Below are 22,282 nucleotides of genomic sequence, written 5' to 3' on the forward strand. Positions count from 1 at the left end.
TGAAATCTGAAATTTACTATTCCTAAATAAAGTTTTATTGGAATGCAGCCTGGCTCGATCAACGGCACGCTGTCCCTGGCTGCTTTCTCACCGCACCAGCCAAGTGTGAGTCGTGTGCCTGACAAAGCTGAAAATCTCAACTATTTGGACTTTTAGGGGAAAAGCAAGCAGACTCTTGTTCAAGAGCATTGCTTTTCCAAGTTTGCTCTGCATCCGGCCTAGCTGTAGAACCCACAGATGCAGATTCCTTGTCTCTCGCCCCCAATTCTGTGGGTATGGCTCTCGGCCCAGGAATCTGCATTTTAACCAGCAGCTGCTGGCATCGGTGGGGGCCCTGACCCCCACGTGCTAAGGCCTTCAAGGGCACCGTTTCCTTTAATGCCGGTGGGTCAGATCCTGGCAGCACCATCCCTGGCGTACAGAGAAACTGAGGCCCAGGGAGGTGGAAGGCTCCGCGGCCAGCTGCCCGACACAGGAGGTGCTCGTGATCCCCTTCATTGTTGAGCAGAGGAATGTGCCCGCCCGCCCTGCCGCTGACGCCTGGCCTTTGTGCTGGGCCGGAATGTCTTCCTGTCTTTCTCTGCCTGTGTTTTCCCCGGATGCTGTGGGCCGAGCCGAGCTGCATCCCAGGGGCCGCCTGGCCAAGGGCTGTGTCCGGCGTCCCGGGGGCGGGAGGAGGGGGGCCGCAGCGGCTCCAGGCGAGCTGTGATTTAATAAGCAGACACTTAGGGCCCTGATGCAGGGCCCAGCCCATGCGGGACAGCCCTCTCCGCTAATTGTCCATTGGCTGCCGCCCGCCGTCCTGCCGGCGTCTCTGGGCTCATTAGGAAAGGGAAGAGGGGGGCCTGGGAAGAGCCTCCTGCAGCTCCAGCGGGCTTCCGAGATTTTTATCACACTGGACAGCAGAGCTACATTCACTCTGCTCAAGGAGGATCAAAACAAGGTCAGTGATGTCCTGGGCGTCACCCTCCAGTCTCGCCTTAGGAAGGACACGGGACCTGGGTTCAAATCCAAACTCTGAGCCAGACCAGCAGCCAGAAATTCAGACTCTTGAATTGTCTGCAAAATGGTGATGATGGCATCATCTGCCTTTCGCAGGCAGCACAGTGTTGTGGGGGAAAGCAGGGTGTGGAGCCCGGCAGCCAGGATGGAATCCTCACTCCTCCACAGGCAGGCCGTGTGACTGAGCACTGCTCAGACCTCTCTGGGCCTCCCTTTCCTGGTCTCTAAACCACAGATCCCGGGGCCTCTGGGTGGCTCAGTGGTTGAGCGTCTGCCTTTGGCTCAGGTCGTGATCCCAGCGTCCTGGGATCCGGTCCCTGCATCGGGCTCCCCACAGGGAGCCTGCTTCTCCCTCTGCCTTTGTCTCTGCCTCTCTCTCATGAATAATAAATAAAATCTTTAAAAAAAATAGTAAAAATAAAAAAAATAAACCATACATCACTATAATACCCCCTTAAGAGAGCTGCTGGGAGATTTAAGTAAGTTACCAGAGTGACCATGACCAGTGCCATATGCATTTGCTTCTGTTTTAGTCTCAAAATGGTTTACAACTGAAATGAGGCAGAACATGGAAAAGCACTTTGGTAAAGAAGGTTGTGTTCAGTCATTCGCCGTTTCTTTGGGGGATGATTAGAAGACGCAGCAGAGACTGGCTGGCTTCTCCCGAAATCCACTTGGCTCTTCCTGCCAGGTACCCAACTCGATCCCATTTCCCAGCTTCCCTTGCAGCTGGGAGGGCCACCTGATTAAATTTGGGTGCAGGAACCTGAGCAGATGTGAAGTGTGTTACTTCCAAGCCTACTGGCCCTTAGAAACCCCTGTCTCTCGGGACCCTCATCAAAATGAACAAGAAACATTTGTTCTGAGTCAAGCCACAGACATTCTGGAGTTGTTGTTGCTTTATCTCCTAGTCTACCCTGACTAATACAGGGGACAGAATGTCCCAGGCTGGAAGGAAAGACAAATGGCTTTCTATGGACCATTGTATTCTAGGAAGAGCATCAGGCTACATGGCAGAAATGGCAGATGCTTCAGAGTCAATAGCTGATACCTCTGGTGTGACATTGGTCAAGCAATATAAGCTCTCTGACCTGCTCTTCTTCCTCTGGGAAAGAGGCACATAGGAATTTTCCTCGAGGGAAGTTACAAGGACGACCCAGAGTATGCATCAGTGACAGTGCCTAGAAGGACATTAGGACACAATCAGTGTCTAGGACCTGCAATAGGGGAACAGCTCTTTGCTTCTCCAAGGCAGCTTCTACCCTCAGAGTAGCTCATGGTCCAACCCCAAATTACCTTTTCCATCAAAGATGTCACTGTGGGTCAGGGGACATGTATCCTGGCCCCAGGAGCAGGTGGTACAGTGAGATGTGGGAAGGACCATTGCCGGTCAGCCTCAGAGACTGTCCTGGGCTGTCAGCTTCTCCTAGAGATTGATCTCCTGGACCCAGTAGTCCTCAGCTGGGCCATACAGGAGGCTGCAGAGTCTGGATTTAAGGGAACATGTGGTTCTTCTTCCTGGGATGCTTTTCCCATCACTCTTCAACCGTCAGCTTCTTGCCATCCCTTAGGCATCAGAAAAATGTCACCACCTCCAGGAAGCCCCCGAGGACCCCCTAACTGAAGTAAATTTGACAGCCTGTCTTAGAGACTCAGTCCTTGTCTTTCAAGAGATCACTTGTGGTTTGTGATGTTATTTATCACCTCTTCCTCCAGACTGTAAGTACCTGGAGGGCAGGAATAATATCTGTACAATGTATTTTATCTGTGGTCATTCACTATTTTATGTGTTGTACCCAGAACAAGGAATGACGGTTGATTAACTAATTGCATAAAAGCCAGGCTTTGACACTTGCTAACTGAATGCCTTGAGTAACAACTTACTTAATCTTTGTGAGTCTGATTTATAAAATAATAACAAAGATGCCTTATTACCATGAAAAATAAATACATTTTTAAAAAATGACTTATCCAGTGCCTGGCACACAGGAGGAACTCAATAAATGTGGTTGATATTGGGGTGGAGGTGCTCTTAGCTGTCTCTGGTTAAGCTTCCCCAAAGCAGACCCCACGATAAGGACAGTTTAGCAGGGAGGTGATTCTGGGATGTGAGAGCAAAGGGAAAGAAATCAATTTAAAAGAGTAAAGCCTAATTCCCCTCCCCTTGAGTGTGGACAGGAGATAGTGGCTCGCTTCTAATGAAGAGTGTGAAACAAAAGTGATGGTGTCCAACTTCTGCAACTAATTCATAAAAGGCACGTCCACTCCTAGCTTGGTCTCCATCTCTCTTGGATGTCTCGCTCTAGGGAATCTGGCAATCATGTCAGGAGACACTTAAACTGTCCTATAGAAAGGACTGACTGGTGAGCAGCTGAGGCCTCCTGCCAACAGCCATGGGAATGAGCTTGGCAGCAGACCCTCCAGCTCCAGTCAAGCTTCAGATAACCACAGCCTTGGCCAACAATTTGCACCCTTGTAAGAGAACCCAAGTTCTCTTGCAAGGTATCTCCAGATCCACCCAACTAAGCCATGGCTGAAATCTTACCCCACAGAAACAGTGAAATAGTAGGCATTTGCTGCTTTAAGCCATTAAGTTTTGGGATAATTTGTTATGCAGCAATGGATAACTGATGCATTGCATTATGAAACAGCTACCCCAAGGGCCAAGTGGGAGCTCAGTCCTATAGGGAGCTCTAGGAGACAGAACATACTTCAGCTGTGCTCCTTGAGGAGTAAAGATGCTGGGACCTTCCTCTTCAACATCCACCCAACATCAGTAGAGGACTGCTCCTGGGGCATTAACACTCCAACATTTGTACCCTCTACTCACTGTGGCCAAAAGAAAGCCCCCAAGAGAGTCTTGGTGCTTAAAGTTGGCACCAGAAGAATGTACAGGAATAATGAGTGTTGAGGGGATATTGGTGGGGGCACTGACAGGGTCTGTTATAGTGGTGTATGTCCCAGACTTTTCATAGGTTCCCAAATTCCCAAATTTCCTCTTTTTCCATAAAGGTGAGCCATTAAAAGTGTTTAAAGTGGCTTCATCAGCACACTTTTGAAGATGTTTCATAAAAAATAAATTCACAAATCAGAAGAATTTGTGGTTGGGGAAAGTGGAAGGGGTTTTTTGTTTGTTTGTTTGTTTGCATCTTTAATAAATGTACTGATTCGTGACATAAAAACCAAATACAAAGTAGCGCCTTATTCTGACATTGAACGTAACACGGTACAATTAGGCAGTTGGAAGTCTCAGAAAATGGCATTTTTATAATACCTCATAAAATATCTAATATCGAACTTCATAAATTACATCAATGCCTTTGAACAAACATCGAGTTCTTTTTAATAAATAAAACGTTCAAAATTATTTCCTGGAAGTGCATTTTAGACATTAATAACTGGCTTCAAATGAAATTCTGTTTCATAGCGATAAGCAAATGTAATTGCTGTAAACTAAAACAGTCTGTAAGGCTTACCTGCTCTAGAAAGGGAAGGAAATATTGAGCTAATGTAGCCATCAAGATATATAACCTGCTACTTCTTGAATAAACCAAATTCCATCCCTAAACACAGAGAGCTCAGAAATTCAGACCCAAGGACATAAATATCAGGTATTTCCTGGAATTAGTTTCATATGTTTTATACATTGCAGTTATCAATTGATCTGACACAGCATCCTAGCCAGTTTTAAAATTACATATCGTGCATCAGAAAAATATACATTTTCATGGCATCTGGTACTCTGTGTTATCAAAAGCATATAGTTATTTAAGTGAAAAAACTCAGTATTTCCACATCATTAAAAATAATAGCTCTGATAGTATAAATCTCTGTCCTATTCTTTACACCAGAGGTCAACAAACTTGGCCCATGGATCCAGTGCAGTTCACCACCTACTTTCTAAAGATTTTATTTATTTAGGAGAGATACAGAGAGAGAGAGAGAGGCAGAGACACGGGCAGAGGGAGGAGCAGGCTCCCCGCAAAGAGCCCGTTGAGGGACTCCATCCCCAGACCTGGGATCGCCTCCGGAGCCCAAGGCAGACGCTCAACCGCTGAGCCACCCAGGAGTCCCCACCACCTACTTTCATACAGTCCACAAGTTAAGAATATTTTACTTTTTAAATGATTGGGGGCGGGGGGAAGCAGAAGAATGTTTTGTGGCATGTGAAAATTATATGAAATTCAAATTTCAGTGTCTGTAGGTAAAGTTTGATTGAAACTCAGCCTCTCCCATTCATTTGCATACTGTCTATGACTGCTTTCACTGCAGCAACAAAGCTGAGCTGTGGTGTCAGAGAACTCAGGATCTGCAAAATCTAAAATATTTACTATCTGGCCTTTTAGAGAGTACATTTGCCAGTCCCTGCCCAACACCATCCCCATCTCCACTCTCCACTCCACTAGGGACCATTTATTGCTCCAAGGTCTTCTTGAGTCTGCACTAGCCTAGTGAAAACTGATATGGCCGTAGGGTGAACTATATCCATGGAAACACTATATCCATGGAAACCCCAACCTGAGTTATTTATGATCAGATAAGCAGGTCTCTCTTCCCCTTCCTCCCCTAACCCCTGCCCCCAAAGTTGTCCGAGTAAGTGAGCTCCATGAATTACCTTCACTATCTCCTTCACATTAACCTCGGGAGGCGCATATATGAATAAGCAGGGAAAACGCACACTATAGTTGGTAGGATGGGAAGCTAGTAAAATGCAAATCCTTTGGCCTTCAGGATCTATTATGATTACAGTGTTTATTATGATCACTTGGTAGATCTAGCCTGGCCCTCATTTACCCGACATCACTTTAAAAAGTTATTTTAACTTTCTTTTTTGAAAGCTTCACTTTCAAAATTACACAACCTACATAGGTGTTTTTTATAGAAAAATTTAAAACAACACAAAAAAGATTAAAAGGACACATAGTCCCCAAGATAAATTACTATTGATATTTTCTTGCCTTGTCTTCTATGTATCTCGCCATACATTTATGAACTCTTTAAATCGGATGGGGTCATTCTATGTCCACAGTAGACTTCTACAACATTGTACTAATGCCAACATATGGAGTCCTTTAATTTATTTAACCACTTCCCAATTGCTGGACATTTCAGTTATTTTCTAGTTCTTTTGTTGGCTTTTTTTTCTATGATAAATCATGTATGAATGAATATATTTAAAGATAATTGTTAGACAATATCCATGAAAATTTTCTTAGGATACATTTGAAAGACTAGTATTGTTGTCACCAAGCAGATACATATTGTAAAGACTGATGCATATTATAAAACTGCCCTTCACTTCAGCATTGTGTGATAGTGCCTGTTACACACACACACGCACACACACACACAAGTTCATTCAACATTTCTGAGGACCTACCATGTGCGAGGTACTTTCAAATTACTAGAAATATAAACAAAGAAATGTGGCAAAGAAAAAGACACACAAAAATACCATCTGTATTACCTATTAACATGTCTGTCCATCCATCTGTCAATCATCCATCCATCCATCCATCCACCCTTCCTCAATCTATCATTCATCCAACCACACATCCACTTACTTATGCATCCATGGATCTATCTAGCTGCTATATGTCCAAAATATATCATTTATCCCTTTCACTGCTGTCATCTGGGAAAGTTACCACCACTTTCCCTCAGACTGTTTCAGTCCCTTCAAACTATATTTCTGTGTTCCCATCTGTGTTCCCATCTGTGTTTCCCTTCTGTTCTTTTTTTTTTTTTTTTTGATTTTTTTTTTATTTATTTATGATAGTCACACAGAGAGAGAGAGAGAGGCAGAGACACAGGCAGAGGGAGAAACAGGCTCCATGCACCGGGAGCCTGACATGGGATTCGATCTGGGGTCTCCAGGATTGCGCCCTGGGCCAAAGGCAGGTGCCAAACCGCTGCGCCACCCAGGGATCCCTCCCTTATGTTCTATTCTCAACAGAGAGGCCAGATTTATTCTGCTAAAACAAAATCCTGTCATTTTCTACTTCAATCCTTCCAGTTGTTCCCATCAAACTCATAGTAAAAGCCAAGTGTTTATTATGACCCAATACTTCATATCTCAGACCTTGTCTCATACTTCTCTCTTTCTCTGCTCCAGCCACACTGGCCCCATCTTGCTCCTTGAACCCTCCAGGCACATTCATGCCTCGAGGACTTTGTACTTGTTATTCCTTTGTCTAGAATGCCCTTCTGTCAGATATCCTTAAGGATTCCTCACTCCCTTAGGTCTTTGCTTGAATCTCCATTTTTTAGGGAGATCTTCTCTGATGGTCCTATTTAATATTGCCACCCCATTTCTACCCCAACATTTATATATCACTTCCTTATCTTTTTTATTTCCTCTTTAGCACTTACTACAATTTAACGTATTACATATTTTGTTTATTGTCTCTTTAATCCACTTGAATATAAACAACTGATCAGGAGTTACTGAATGGATGGATGGATGATGGATAATGTGTGAATGGGTGGGTAGATGGATAATGGGTGGATGAAAGATGGATGGATGGATGAATGGATGGATAATGGGTGGGATGGATGATGGGTGGATGGATGGATCAATGGACTGGTGATGGGTGGATGGATAGAGGATGGGCAGATGAATGCTGAATTTATATGATAAAACATCTACTATATAAGTAAATATATCAAAATCTTAGGAAGAATCAATGATATTCTTAGCTTCACCTAGAGAGGGTTGGCACAACATGCTTCCTTTTCTAATTAAATTCAGCATTCTAGAGTGACTCATTCTCTCCCTCAAGAACCTAGGAGATAGACATTAATACACCAAATTTATAGAGGAACAAACTGAAATTCAGAGAATTTGCCACTCACCCAAGGTCAAACAGCTAGTAAGTAGCAGCACCAGTATTCCAAAATCCTATCTCATTTGAAATCTTCAGCATAAATACTGTAACCCAAAAATTGGAAAGAATGTCCTCCAACTTCAAATTCAGGGAAGAGGAAAGAAAAATTAACTTAAAAGGAGGGCTAGAAAAAGAAGGAAGGAAGAAAACAATTAGCCAGCTTCTTCATAATTAAAAAGAACAGAAGTGGGAAAAGGAGTTAATAAAGAGAACCACTTGAAAGGAGATAGAGATCTTTTCATATAAGATGACTCTTCTATGACAAAATGGAAACTGTGCATCCGCAGACGTCATGTCCTTTCTCCAAGGCTGCCGTTATTTATCTGCTTGAGCTCTTGTTTTTTCCCTTGCTTTAAAGTGAAGTGCGCAAACACTCTCACTTCAAAGGGAAAAATCCCCATAAATGTCATTTTACTGCCGGCCCAGAAGAATAGCATCAGCAGACCCTGAGAGTGGGGCGGGGTATAGGGACCCCAGGCATGTCCGTGATTAAGACAGAGAGAAATCTCTGGCTGCCCCTTAAAGAAGAGAGGGCAAACTCAAATGAACCCAACTGAGCACATGCCCACGGCAGCTAAGTACATAGCTGCGTAAGTTCAAATCCCAAATATGCCTCTCTTTAGCTACACAAGTCTCTCAACAATGCTGAGCTTTGGTTTCTCCATCTTTAAGATGGGACTGATTTAATAGTAGCTACTGCAAGGAGTCATTGTGAGAATTCTTTAAATGAACAAATGGAAAATGCCTAGCATAGTGCCTGGCATGTAAGTCCCTAGCAACTAGTAGCTGTTGTCTTTGGGTATCTTTTATATGGATGGAGCTGGGTCTTTTTGTCATGCCATTGCTTGTATCTCCTTTCTTCTTCCCCTTCTGGGAATATAGAAGTTAATGTCTTAAGACCATGAGGAAAGTCTGAGAGAATCACAGCAACTCCAAGAGAATCCTTTTGGCTTATTGAGCCAATGCCAAGAACCACCTACTAACAGACCTCTTGTTATGTGGGTGGTTTAGGCCACCAGAGTCAAGTTTCCTACCATGTGCAGTCATTTGCATCCCTAGCTAATATAAACTTGAGAGAGAGAAGTTCCTAGCCTTAGTCCTGGAATCTCAACTCCAGCCAGCCTAGATGTATTTGAGAGTACTTCCAGTTTGTGGAAAATGTTGATTCCTGCTTTACCAGTAGCCAGAAATTAAGCAGAAAGACAGCCTAAGGGTGCTTAAAGCCAAGATTAACATAACAAGATGGGACAAATCATCCATCTGTTCTTGGTGCCTTTTCAGTTCATCTTGCTTGTGTTATCCCAGAGACTTTAGTGATGTGACCTGGCCTGGTCTCTGACTTACTATAAGGAATTAGGAGAGTTGTGGATCTGCCTAAGCAAGGTCACTGAAATGATACATCATTGAATGGATAGGTCATGGAGTGGGTCATGTGGACTGGCCAAGGGAAACCGATACCTTGATGGAAAGGAAATCATGACTTCAATATCTTCTGCCCTCCTCAACACCATGGTGGAATGGAGATTGATTTTATTCAGGGGCCTGACAAGACCCTCACAGACTCAGTAGAATTGTCCAAACAATTTCCCTCCTCAACTAGCTCAGCTATAGCAGGAAGTTCATAGATCTTTGGGTACCTCAACCACATTTACATTGCTTGTTTAATCTACTCCAATTTCCCCCAAAGCTAAAGCACATATCTATTTCAGATGAATTTCTTTATACTCTTGCTGTAGAGAAAATTCTTTCCACCATTACTGTCCTTAATCATTCATTCATGGATGCATGAGTTGACCAATTGGTTGACTGAGTCCATTAACATTTATTGAGCACCTACTATAGGCCAGATTCTACATGGAATGGAATTTCAAGAATGACAAGTGACACATTCCTGCTTCAGTAAGGCCTCAACATTCTGGATTCCATTCATTTCCCACACCAAACCTTCCTCAAATTTCATCTGGGGAAACATCTTTTTAATCTTTTTATTCCATAATTTGCCACCTGGTTGAGATTTGTATTGCTTTTGCTTCAAGAGAATCTGATTGCAGTTGTTCCAACAGTTTTTCTAAGTCACTCTACAAATGCATGTTAAAAAATATCTTGGCAAGTATACGGTTTTCATTGGAGAATTCTACAGTATTTCATTATGTTTTCACAGACAGCAGAATGTATGGCATGAGATCGAGCACAAAACTCTTATAGTAGCTTTGGAAGATAGGGGACAAATTGCCTTGCTTAGGACATATGACCACACTACCACCTGGTGGTAATGTTGCACCTGAAGCCATTGAATAAGGATGGCTGAGTTACCCCAAACCTGAATTTCTGGCAAAACTCATGAATTGGAAAGACATTCTTCATGGATGAAGCTAGAAGGGCAACGGAGCCCATGTGGGACCATATATTGGGGATCTGTAGAAATGCAGATCAATACTCTTCAATTATGATCTCCAACTGCCATATTAGTGGCAAATAATAACTGTTCACATATGAAAGCTTTTCATAAACCTGACTTGGGATCTGCGTTACTTTTGTCCCTTTTTCACAAGTGAAAAAAGTGAGGCTCAAAGAGGTTATGGAACTGCTTAGGGTAGAGTTAGCAACGTAGAGAAACCAGGGTTCAAATTCACATCGTCTAATGCATCAACGTGTACTCTCTGCATTTAGGAAGAATATCATTCTAGTGTTGGGTGCCATATGAAGTTAGAAATCAGCAGCATGTGTCAATGTTGTATCAGAGCACACCAATATCCAGGCAAGTATATGGAATAAAGAACCAAATACGTAGCATGTCACCATCATATGAACACATAGACTAACACTGGTTGAGTATACACAGGACAGAATGGCCTTGTCTTAGGTCAGCTAAGATTCCACAGAAGCAGAGCCTGAGACAAGGATTTGGATGCAAGTGATTTATCAAGAGTGTTCTCCAGAGAGACCTATGCCAGGCCGAGAGAAGCAAGAGAGGAAAGTGGAAGAAGTCAACCAAGAATGTGGTTTCTGGTGAAGCCAAAACAAACTTCAGCTTGATCGCCTAGGCAGCTCTAAAGTGTGAACTGCATCGCAGAATTGTTCCACCTTGAGAACAAGGAGGCTTAGCTTTCATACCCTATGACAAGCCAGTCACTGACTGTGGGAACACAACTCTAGAAAGGAACATAAACTCATGGCACCTTCAGGTAAGGTGGTTCCAGTCACCCAAAAGCAATTCTCTGAAGGCTGAAAATATGAGATATTAATGGCAAAACACAGGACAGCTGGGAAACGGGCGTAATGAACTAGCAAAAGGGATCCCAGGGGATCTGGTAGGGTACCAACAGAGGGCACCCTTGCTCATTCTCTTTCTGTCACAGTGGCTTCCACAAAGTTCTTCAAATGTACCCACATACATCCACCCCAGGACCTTTGCAATTGGGGTTCCCTCTGTCTGGATGTTCTTTTTGCTCACCTCCTTCAGGTTCTTGGCCCACATGTCATTTTCTCAGTAAGGTAAAGCTTACTTAGGTAAGGCTTATCCAACTATCGTATTCAAAACAGAAACAACACACACACACACACACACACACACACACACACCTTTTTCCATCTTTATTTTTCTTTGTGGTATGTATTACCATCTCATACATCCATAGTTTATGTATTTATTTTGTGTACTATTTCCTTGAACTAGTATGTAAAATCTGAGCAGGCAGGTGTTTTGGTTCACCTTGTTCACTGTTATGTACCTAGTAGCATCTAGAGCAAGCAAGTGGCACATAGTAAATGCTCCAAAAATATTTGTTGATCGAATGAATGAAGACATGAATATTTAATGGAACATTGCTCTTGTTTAATCAGAAAATACATTTGTTTAAAAAAAAAAAACATAATACAGGGCACCTGAGTGGCTCAGTGTCTGAGCATCTGCCTTTGGCTCAGGTAGTGATCCTGGGGTGTTGGGATCGAGTCCTGCATCAGGCTCTTCACAGGAAGCCTGCTTCTCCCTCTGCCTTTCTCTCTGCCTCTCTCTCTGTGTCTCTCGTGAATCAATGAATAAAGTGTAAGCAAAATTAAAAACTAAAAACATAATACATGAATATATACCCAGTATGAGTTCAACTACACAAAATAAATATGTAGCTATGCATAGGAAAAGACTGAAAGGAATTCAGCAAAATGTGAATGGTGGCTTAATTTAGTGGCAGTGGCATTAACGGTTATTATATTCTTCTCAGTGCTTTTCTGTGTGGTACAATTTTCCAATGTGGTCATGTATAATATGCTTTAGCAGGAGAAAATGCTTCATTTTATCTTGTAAAAAATAAGAATTGAGGGGCATCTGGGAGGCTCAGTTGGTTGAACATCTGACTCTTGATTTCAGCTCGGGTCATGATCTTGGAGTTGTGGGATCGAGCCCGAGACAGGCTCCATCCATGCTCAGTGAGAAGTAGGATTCTCTCTCTTCCTCCTCCTCCTCCTCCTCCTCCTCCCACCACCACCTCCCACCACCACCACCACCACCACCACCACTGCCACCCCCCCCACCACCACCTCACTGGTACACTCTCTCATTCTCTCTCTCAAATAAATAAATAAAAATTGAAACATGAAGGACTTTTGGCAGATTAATCAGTTGGGTGATGATTCCCACAAGAGAAGAGACAACATATAAGTGCCTAGTGTGTGTGCCTCACTGTGGTGTGTCGTGAAGACAGATACACTCTCGTGTTACACTGTGTTCAGGCACAGTGCCTGGCTTGAAGCAGTGCTCATCAGGAGTCCAGGTATGGGAAGAGGAGAGGAAGGGAGGAAGAGAGAGATGAAGGAAGGCAGAGAGGGAGGGAGGATGGGGGGGAGGAAGAAGGAAAGAAACCCATCAATCAAAATCCTGCACTCTATCCTGTTGTGGTCTGAAGGTTTCTGCCCTGGGTTCCTGGGTGAGATGGGGCTGCCAAGAATGGCTAATCGTTGGGCAGGGACAAGAGCAGCAGTCATCCGTTGAGCTCTGATTGTGTCAGATCCCGGACGGAGCAGCCACTGAGCACAAGTGACATCAGCACCCTGAGACTGTGGAGTCCTCTTACCCAATGGGGTAGTCACATTAATGCCACCCTTAACATCTGTTTGTCCACACAATAAACTGATGAGACAGACATTATTCACCCCAATTTGAAAATGAAAACACGGAGGCAACGAGAGAGGATAAACCACCTGCCCAAAGTCACACACTTGCTTCGGCCCGCTCCCTCTGGGCGGGTACCTGGGTCTGAAAGCAGACCCTGGGAAGAGGGGGAGAGGCCACAGACATGCTGGGCCTGAGGCCACGGACCTGGTTCTCTGCGCTTGGATGGTGAGCAGACGTCTTTGTATCTCCAGACCCCGGGGAGTGAAATCGTCCATGTTCAAGAGCCTGCAGTTCACCCAAGGTCAGAGTAATTGCGCATGATTAATGGTTGATCCTTCGTGAAAGCCCTGCACAAAAGCTCCAAACCGACTTAGTCGTAATTTCATACTCCTCCCAGTCCATTTAGAAGAGCAGAGCTTTATTTCCTCTCTGCACAGCAAAGAAATCAGAATCTTCAGCTCTGGAAAAGAGCTTTTAAACCCCTGATTCACGGCCCGTGGTTTCCCAGGGCCAGTACCAGACATCACGGATGACCGTGTCTGGCTGTCTAGGTAACAGTGAAGGGTAGGGGGGCGTCATAATAGAAAGAGGGAACATTGGCAGAGTGCTCGCCTGCCTGTGACATGAATGAACTCCTCAAATCTAGTATGCGATGATTGTTTCCATTTTATAGACAAGGAAACTGAGGCATGAGAGCATAAGTAGTTTCAGGCCATGCCGCTTATAAATGGAGATTTGAACCCAGGGAGTCTGGCTCCAGAAGCAGATCTTAAGGAAGCCCCGTCTGGCTTCATGTTTTAGGACAGGCTCCATGGGTTATTAGTGAAATCAACTGACTCTTCACCTGGTTGGTAATTAAGTGTAAAAATGAGAGACTCCTAACTCTGGGAAACGAACAAGGGGTAGTGGAAGGGGAGGCGGACAAGGGGATGGGGTGACTGGGTGACAGGCACTTGATGGGATGAGCACTAGGTGTTATACTATATGTTGACAAATTGAATTCCAGTTAAAAAAATGCAATAAATAAATAAATAAAAATTAAAAAAATATAAGTGTGAAAATGGCTCCTTTGCAACAATGCCACCACCCCAGCTGACACCCCTCCAGCAGCTTGCATCACATCACCCACCTGTCCCCAACCCCAAGACACGCACAAACCACTCCCTAGGTCTCAGCCAATGCCCTCTTACCTTCAGTTTTCCCAAGTGCAACATGCTTTTTCAGCCCTCCATGCCCGGCATGCTGGGTTTGCCCTGCTCTCACCCACTTACCAAGTCCTCCTCACCCTCCTGAGCCAGGCTGAGCATATCTCCCCACCAATAGGTGATGATGAGTGGATGAAAACAAATGTTAAATCCAAAGTTACTAACTGACATCCTGAGATCTGGATGTGGCCCTCAAGTGGGGGGTTTTGTTTTGACCATACCATGCTTTTAAAACAATTGAATTCGTCACCTATATTTTCAAAAGTAGCAGATTTCACACCAAATAATGTGGACTTCTGGTAGCCACAAGATCTGACAACATGGACCTAACACCCTGCCCGACAACAGTTAGTGGACCTGGGCAGTGGCTGTCCCCTTCGGAGGGGACAGGGGCCCTCCAGATCATCAAAGTCCCCTCCACGCCCTGCCCCTGTCCACTTCGCGCCTGTAATACCCTCTGGCCCCTGGAGGTCTGGGAGTTTCAAGCCCTGCTCTAAAGATTCTGCAAAATGGGAGTTGGGGAGCAGAGAAAGAGCAGCCTTTGGGAAGTGTTCTGAATCTGAATCATCCTTCCCATTCTGTGGTCAGCTGCCAGCCTTGCCCTCTACAGGATATATTATATAAGCAATCAGACTGTCAGTTCCAGAAAAGCATCGAAAAGGAAGGCCATACTCCATTCCTTCATTTATTTCCCAAATATCTGTGTATCCCCTCCATGTGCAAGGAATTGTGTCTAATTGACATACATTTCAAGGAAGCTGCCTCTAGTTCTTTAACTCTTTATCTTTTCCACTAAAGCCTTTAAAATGTAGCTTCTCCATGATATCTGCATCCATGTTCCTCCTCATGAGGAATTTTGTCTCTTGTGAATGGACCAGTAAAGACATCCCCTGCTGGCTCCCGTGGCAGCATGGTTGGCTCCTGATCTCTGCTGTTCTGAGGCTCTGGGTCTCAGCTAACACACACACCTCACTCTCATGTGTCCTCGGAGCAGGGAATACAGCATCAGGCTCCAGCCCAAGTCTGGACCTTCTGGCAAGGCCTCATTACAGCCTCCCATGCCTGTGCAGAAGGTGTGGCTCCCCTGTCCCAAACCTAGGCTGGTAACTTTTATTGGGGCTCAGGCTTTAACTGGAGATTTGAAAGAGCTGGGGGTTTGATGCAAGGCAGCTGGAATGCCAGTCTACATGGGTAATGATAGTCAAAGTCTCCAAAAGGAAAACAGTGGGTTCTCCAGACAGACCTGCTTGGGGCCCTAGTGCCCAAGAGAGGGAGGGAGGAAGGAGGCTCTTCCCAGTTGCCCTCTGATCTTTGAACCTGGGCCTGGCATCTCCATAAAGAAGCAATAGCGAACCCATCAAGCTGAGGTGACCTGTCAACACCACCACAGATACCCCAGCCAGCCAGATGCTCACAGCCCTGAGTGTGATCTCGGGGTTATGAGATTGGTCCTTGCATTGGATGTGGAGCCTGCCTAAGATTCTCTCTCCCTATCCCTCTGCCCCTACCCCTTCCATCTCCAAAAACAATAGCAGCAACAACAAACAAACAAAAACTCAACGATAAGAAAGTGAGCAACCAGATTAAAAAATGAACAAAAGACACCTCATCGCAGAAGATGCCCAGATGGCAAACAAGCATTTAAAAAGACAGTCAACCGCATATGTCAATAGGGAATTGCAAATTAAAGCAACAATGAGGTACCACTGCATACTTATTAGAATGGCCAAAGTCCAAAACACTAACACCAAATGCTGGGGAGAATGTGGAGCAACAGGAACTCCTCCATGGCTGGTGGGAACGAAAAATGGAACAGCCACTTTGGAAGGCAGTTTGGAGCGTCTCTTACAAGGCTAAATATGCTCTTACCATACAATCCAGTGATTGTGCTCTTTGGTATTCACCCAAAGGAGTTCAAAACTTTTGTCCATAAAAAACCCTGCATACGGATATTTGTAGCAGCTTTGTTCATAGTTGCCCAAACTTGGAAGCAACCCATATATTCTCCAGTAGGTGAATGGATAAATAAACAGTGGTACATCCAGATAATAAATATCATCCAGCACTAAAACGAAATGAGCTATCAAGACATGAAAATATATGGAAGAATCTCGAATGCTTATTATTAAGTGAAAGGAGCCAATCGGAGAAGGCCGTGGGATTCCAACTATAGGACATTCTGAAAAAGGCAACACTATGGAGACAGTAAACAGATCAGTGGTTACCAGGGGTGATAAAGGAAGAGAAGATGAATTGGAAGCACAGAGGATTTTTAGGGCAGGGAAGCTCTTCTACATGGCTACACCTCACACGATTGCCCATACATCACGCGATTGCCCGAACCCATAGAATGACAACACCAAGGGTGAACCGAAATGTAAACTATAGACTTTGGGTGATAATGACGCGTCAATGTAAGTTCGTCGACTGTTGATAGTGGAGGAGACCCTGTATGTGTGGGGAGCGGGGCGTGGGGTCTATGGGAACTCTTTGTACTCTCTGCTCAACTTTGCTGTAAACCTAAAATTGCTCTCAAAAAATCCAGTTTACTAATTTAAAACATTTAAAAAAGAAATCATGACCTTCCAAACACATTGATAGCATCCCTCTCGGGGCCCTGGAAGGTATCTGTATGGTGAGGGATCCTGAAGCTGAAGCATCATTAGCGTCTTCTTTTAAGAAGATGTGTAACTAAGTCGAACAGCTCTGGGACTCAGCATGACTAAAGCTGAGTAAATACGTGCCTCTGGTGACGAAGGCAGGAACGTGTAGGCATGTCAGACCTGTGAGCTAACTGCAAGGAGTCTTGCAGAACGCTATGTTCGCAGACAGCAGGGAAAGCCAGCTATTTGTTGGATCAATTAGCCAGAGGATGGTAGAGAGTTTCTACTGTCATTGCTAACATCTGATGAGCTTCTACTACATATCAGACCATGCTAAGTGCTTTATCTAGCAACACTTCAGAGACAAGAAATTGAGGCTCAGAGAAGTGACCTGTGTTCCTGAAGCCTGCCTTCAGATATTCTGTGAAGCTGGGATTCAAAAAATGGTGCCCTTGGCTCCCCTGAAACATGTGGCCTTCATCCAGGACTTCGGGCGATACATTTTTCCCTCTTTTTCATTGTTTGCAGGATGTAATAGGATCCACTGTGAAGTCTTCCCTGAGGCTGTGCATATAAAAATAAGAATGAAACCAGGGGACAGAGAGCTCCTTTTAATTGTGAGATGTTATATGCATTTGTCAGAGTCCAATCAGAAAGCAGAAACCACGAAAGGTCTTTTAAGCAGAAGGAGTTTGATTGAGGGAACTGACTGCCCAGAGGATGGAGGGACTGAGAAGCAAACCAGAGCTGGTGAGAACAAGATGCTCTCACTCTCCTTGGATGGAGGCACAGCGAGAGAAGGTTGCTTTGCCAGAGCCAGAAGCTGGCGCACTCGGGAGGTGGGAGAGCCCCGGAAAGGGCTGCCCGTGGGGCTGAGACAGTAGAGGAAGGAGCACTCTCGGAGCAGGAAAGAGAGGCAGCAGCCGCAGGAGATGCTGTGGAAGCAGCGATGGGATAGAAATACCCCAGATGTTCCCCTTCTCCATCTCTTCCATTGTCTCGGAACCCTTCCTCTGGCCAACCCTTCCTGGGAGGCCGGGAAACCACACCCCATCAATGCAAGATAATTTTACTATAGGAGACAACTGCAGCCTCCTGATTAAGCAGAAGAGGAGGGCAAGACACAGAATTCCAGAATCCTATACACTCTTTCTTCTCCACGTGGCTTGAACAAACAGGTGAGACCAAAGTTAACCAGGATATCTTACATTTCTGGACCAAATCTTGACTCCACAAAAATGATGGGGTGGAGGAGTAGCTAAGGAAAGAGATGGGTAGCTTATACATTCTTCTCTGCCTTAAACCAAGCATCGAAGGGCTAGCTTTCCAAGGGCAGGATTTATTTCCATCTTAAAATAGAGAGAAGCCTCAGGACTGGTGGAAGTGGTCTGCCCCCTGCAGAGGGGCCTCTGGTGAGGTTTGTAGAGCTCCATCCCAGAGACCAGGAATGATGTTGTCCTCCTGGCTCCCTTGATCCATCAGAAACTGACAGCCTTCTTGTCCAGCAGTCAGCTGCCTCCTGCTTCAGGGTGTCTGTGGGAGGAAGCAAAGAGCGCCAGCCAGAAGCCACTATTCCTACTTCTCCCTTCATCAGTGCCCTGCCCTGGATTCTATCTCAAGATGCAAAAGCAGCCCCAGAAATGCACTCTCCGCCTCTTAGCGCCACTGCTCCGCCAGGCCCAGTATTCATAAATGGCCTCTGAGTCCAGGACTGTCTGTCCCCACCTGCCTCAGGAGCCCTCCAGTTCTTCCTGATGTAGCCGCGAGGACCATGTTCGGCTCCTTGGGCCGAGTGCCCTCTCCTCCCTGGAGCTGGAATGCCCTACAACTCCTATTGGTCAGGTTAGCACTGACTCACATCACAGCAGTAAATAAATGTCACTTCCTCAGGGGACTCCTCTTCTGACCACCTTCCTAAAGTGGTCTGCGTTTCATAGCACCTTGCACTTGTCCTACTTGTTACATGCTGTTTTTACTATTCATGTAATTACCTAGACCGGGGGTCAGCAAACAATAACCAGTGGGCCAATCCAATCTACCACCACTTCCTATAAATAAGTTTTATTGGGACACAGTCACGTCCATTCATTTGCATATGGTCTACGGTGGCCTTCACACAGCAATGACTGAGTCAAGTAGTTGCAACAGAGACCTAATGGCCAGAGATCTTTCTAAATGTACATCTTCTAAAATTAAAATTACAAGCCTTCTTTGTGTCTTTCTATTGGCTTCAGAAAAGCATCCCAACACGTCAGCCTTACACAATAAGCCCTGCCAGACCTGGTTTCTGCTTGCTTTGCAAAGCTGCAGGTGCTGAAGGTTTGGGAGATTGGAATGGAGGAAACTGATATTTGACAATCACTGAGTCATGCCAAGCTCTGTGCTGGGTGCTTCGTGCTTAGTCTGGTCCTGGTACATCCCCTAAAAATTACTTGCTTATCTGTTCACCCTAGAATTGGGTCTTATAACATTTATTGTTGCTCTTTGATATATTTTTCAGAAAATAATGTCAACCATTTCTGTTCTATCAAAGATTTTAATTGATAACTATCTTTGTTTCTCAATAAGCAGACTGTGGGCCATTTTTTTTCCTGTGGCCATTGCATTTTAGGTGTCTTATCTTTAAGATATTTTAACCCATAGCAGCTGACTATCTTCAATGAGTGAAGCTCCAGATCCTCAAAACATGTTAAATCCTTTAGACCTAGGTCTAGTTACATGTGATGAAAAACCCAAAATATGGCTTAAGCAAAGTAGAAATTTGCTTTGTCACATAATTTAGTCCAGAGGCAAACAGTCCAGACTGATATGGCAGTTTTACAATCCACAGGGACCCAAGCTACTTTCTCTTACTGCTTTACTTTTCTTGGTTCCCACCTCATAGTCCGAGATGGCTGCTTGAGCTCCATCCTTATGTCCACATCCCACCCACACTGAAGGAGGAAGGGAAGAAGAGGCAGAGGGTTTGTCCCAGCTGTCTTTTAAGGACATTATTCATACAATATTACCTCTAAAATCTCAGTGGCCAGAGCCCTATTACCACACTTTGATGTAAGGGAGGCTGGGAAATGGAACCTTTATTTCAGAGATCCAGTCCCCAGCTAAACATGGAGCTTCTGTTACTAAAGAAGGGAGAGCGAATGGACATGCTGGAAGACCACTAGTCTCTGCCACAGGTATTCAGCTATTTCACATTGCCACTGGCCAGACGATATTTATGTTCTTTATATGAAAACAAATCAAGACCAAACTTAAGTTAAAAACTGTGCAATGAACAATCGAGTTATTCTGTTCAATCATCCATCCACTTGTTCATTCATTCAATAAACATCTATGTAGCTTCTATTCTAATCCGGGCACTGGGCAAGATACAGGATGCAAGAATTAAATAGAAATGGGAAGAACAGATTCCTGAACTTCTTCCTAAGGCTAATTATTATTATTATTATTATTATTATTTTCTTCCTAAGATTTTTCTTAAATGGGACAAGGGGTATTTTAATGAACAAGGCCATTTATCATGAAAGTGCACATACAGAATAACAATAAAAACCAGCACCTCGACTGAGGAGCGCTTAAAGCACCAAGTTCCCCTGTCAACTGTGATGTTCTAAAGTCTTCAGGGGTCTCCAGACTGGGCTGTCTAGAGCTCTTCTCCCCGGGGAAACTCTACATGGCCTGCTCAGCCTCCTCCCCCACACGTCCAAGGACAAAATCCAGCCGGGGGGCCTCTGAAAGGCAGAGATATTTATGCCATATCCAGAAGACCAAATCTAAGAGACAAAGCTGATGCCACTTGAAAGGAATCAGAGTAGGATCTCCGGAGATTAAGGAAATGACACTGACCAAGTTGCAAAGGGGAAAAGGGTGAGAAGAAGTACATACTAAAGCAGCTGGACCATCCGTTATTTTGATTTGTCCTTTCCTTAAAAAAATTTTTCAAAGAGAATTAAAGGAGATGAATTAGCCCCCAACAACTTCAGGAATATTAATCCATCTTGCATTGGCATTGACACCAGTCTCTGTAGGGTTGGGGTAACGCGAAGAGAAAGCTACAGATGTGCCTCTGTCCCCCCACCACGTCCCCCGCCCTGTGCCCCTGCCTCTCGCCTCTGGCCACTTTCCCTTTCATGCTTTTGTTTGACATATAGGAAAGAATCATGAGGTGTTGAGTATCATTAACTTCCAAACACCTAGGAAATCAGTAGGAAAGTGCAAACACTGCGGACCCCGACCGTCTCCGCAAATGATCTGTCCTCAAGTCCTCCCCTCTAGAGATGAAAAGAAGGAATTTGGCAGGCTGACAGTCTCAAGGAGAGAGGGCTGAATGAACAGGAGGGAGACAGACAGAATAAATGAAAATATGATTGACTTCTTACCTCGGCCCGGCTCACACATGGTTCTGAGCATTTAATAAACAGGTTGACACTCTGAGTTCCCCTCATTAGGGGAACACGGAGACCTGGACTATCATAAATCAGAAAGCCAGGTTATCAAAGCTTGTGATCTTTAACTGTGTCAGGGCGCCCTCCTGTCTGCTCAAAAGGAGGCAGCAACCTGCAAGCTGCAAAGAATTAGCCGCTGTGCCATGATTTAACACACACGCCCCCGGAGGAGGCGGGAGGCTGGGCCGGGCAGGGAAAGGTTGCCCAGGTACCCAGCACAAGTACAGCTGTCTTGGGAGTGCATGGTATTCGGGAGATAATGATAAACCAAGAAAAAGACCTAACGTGTTTGCTGAGGCTGGCAGTGATCAGGGGAAATTGAGGCGAATGCTAGGATTTCCAGGCTGGATGGGGGCATTGGAAGTCCTTCATTCCTGTGGTTTACCAGCCTGGCTTCATGTCAGAATCTAACAGAAAATGGGTAATTTCTAAGAAAGACACATCTCTCCTAGAGGCCTCAAATTGCGTTCAAGAGAAATGAATACATTTGTCCACAAAAAGCTTTACAAGCAAATGTTCATAGCAACTTTATTCATAACAGCGCCAAACTGGAACCAACCCAAGTATCCCTCAGCAGAAGAATGGATAAACACACTGTGGTATGTCCATACAGTGGAGTACTATTCAGTAATGAAAGAAATGAACTCCCAATACATGCGACATGAGTGGATCACATAGACCAAATGCTGAGTGAAAGAAGCCAGGCACAGGAAAGCAGACACCAATCTATGGCAATGGAAGTCAATAGAACAGTGGTAGGATAGGGGGAACCCAATTTGAGGAATTTTCTGGGGAAATCGAAATATTCTACATTTTAATCTGGATGATGGTTATGGGACTGAATACATTTACAAAAAGTCATTAATCAGTACATCTACTATTTGAATATTTTACTATATGTAAATTACATCCCAATAAAGTACTGGAAAAACAAGCACACAAATGAATGAATACAGACCTTAGGGCCTTTGTACATGTTATTCCCTTTGCCAGGAGTATTCCCCCTCCAATATTTATGAGACTGGCCCCA

At 44.6% G+C, this 22,282-nt stretch overlaps 1 long non-coding RNA gene across 1 annotated transcript; it reads left to right on the forward strand.

Annotated features, from left to right (window-relative positions):
- The first annotated feature begins 16,415 nt into the window (after nt 1–16,415).
- Nucleotides 16,416–19,016, forward strand: LOC140619356 (uncharacterized). Its single transcript, XR_012019240.1, has 2 exons — nt 16,416–16,618; nt 17,336–19,016. It is a non-coding gene; the product is annotated as an uncharacterized lncRNA (long non-coding RNA).
- Nucleotides 19,017–22,282: the final 3,266 nt, after the last annotated feature.

Source organism: Canis lupus, chromosome 27, assembly GCF_048164855.1.
Source record: "Canis lupus baileyi chromosome 27, mCanLup2.hap1, whole genome shotgun sequence".
Taxonomy (NCBI): domain Eukaryota; kingdom Metazoa; phylum Chordata; class Mammalia; order Carnivora; family Canidae; genus Canis; species Canis lupus.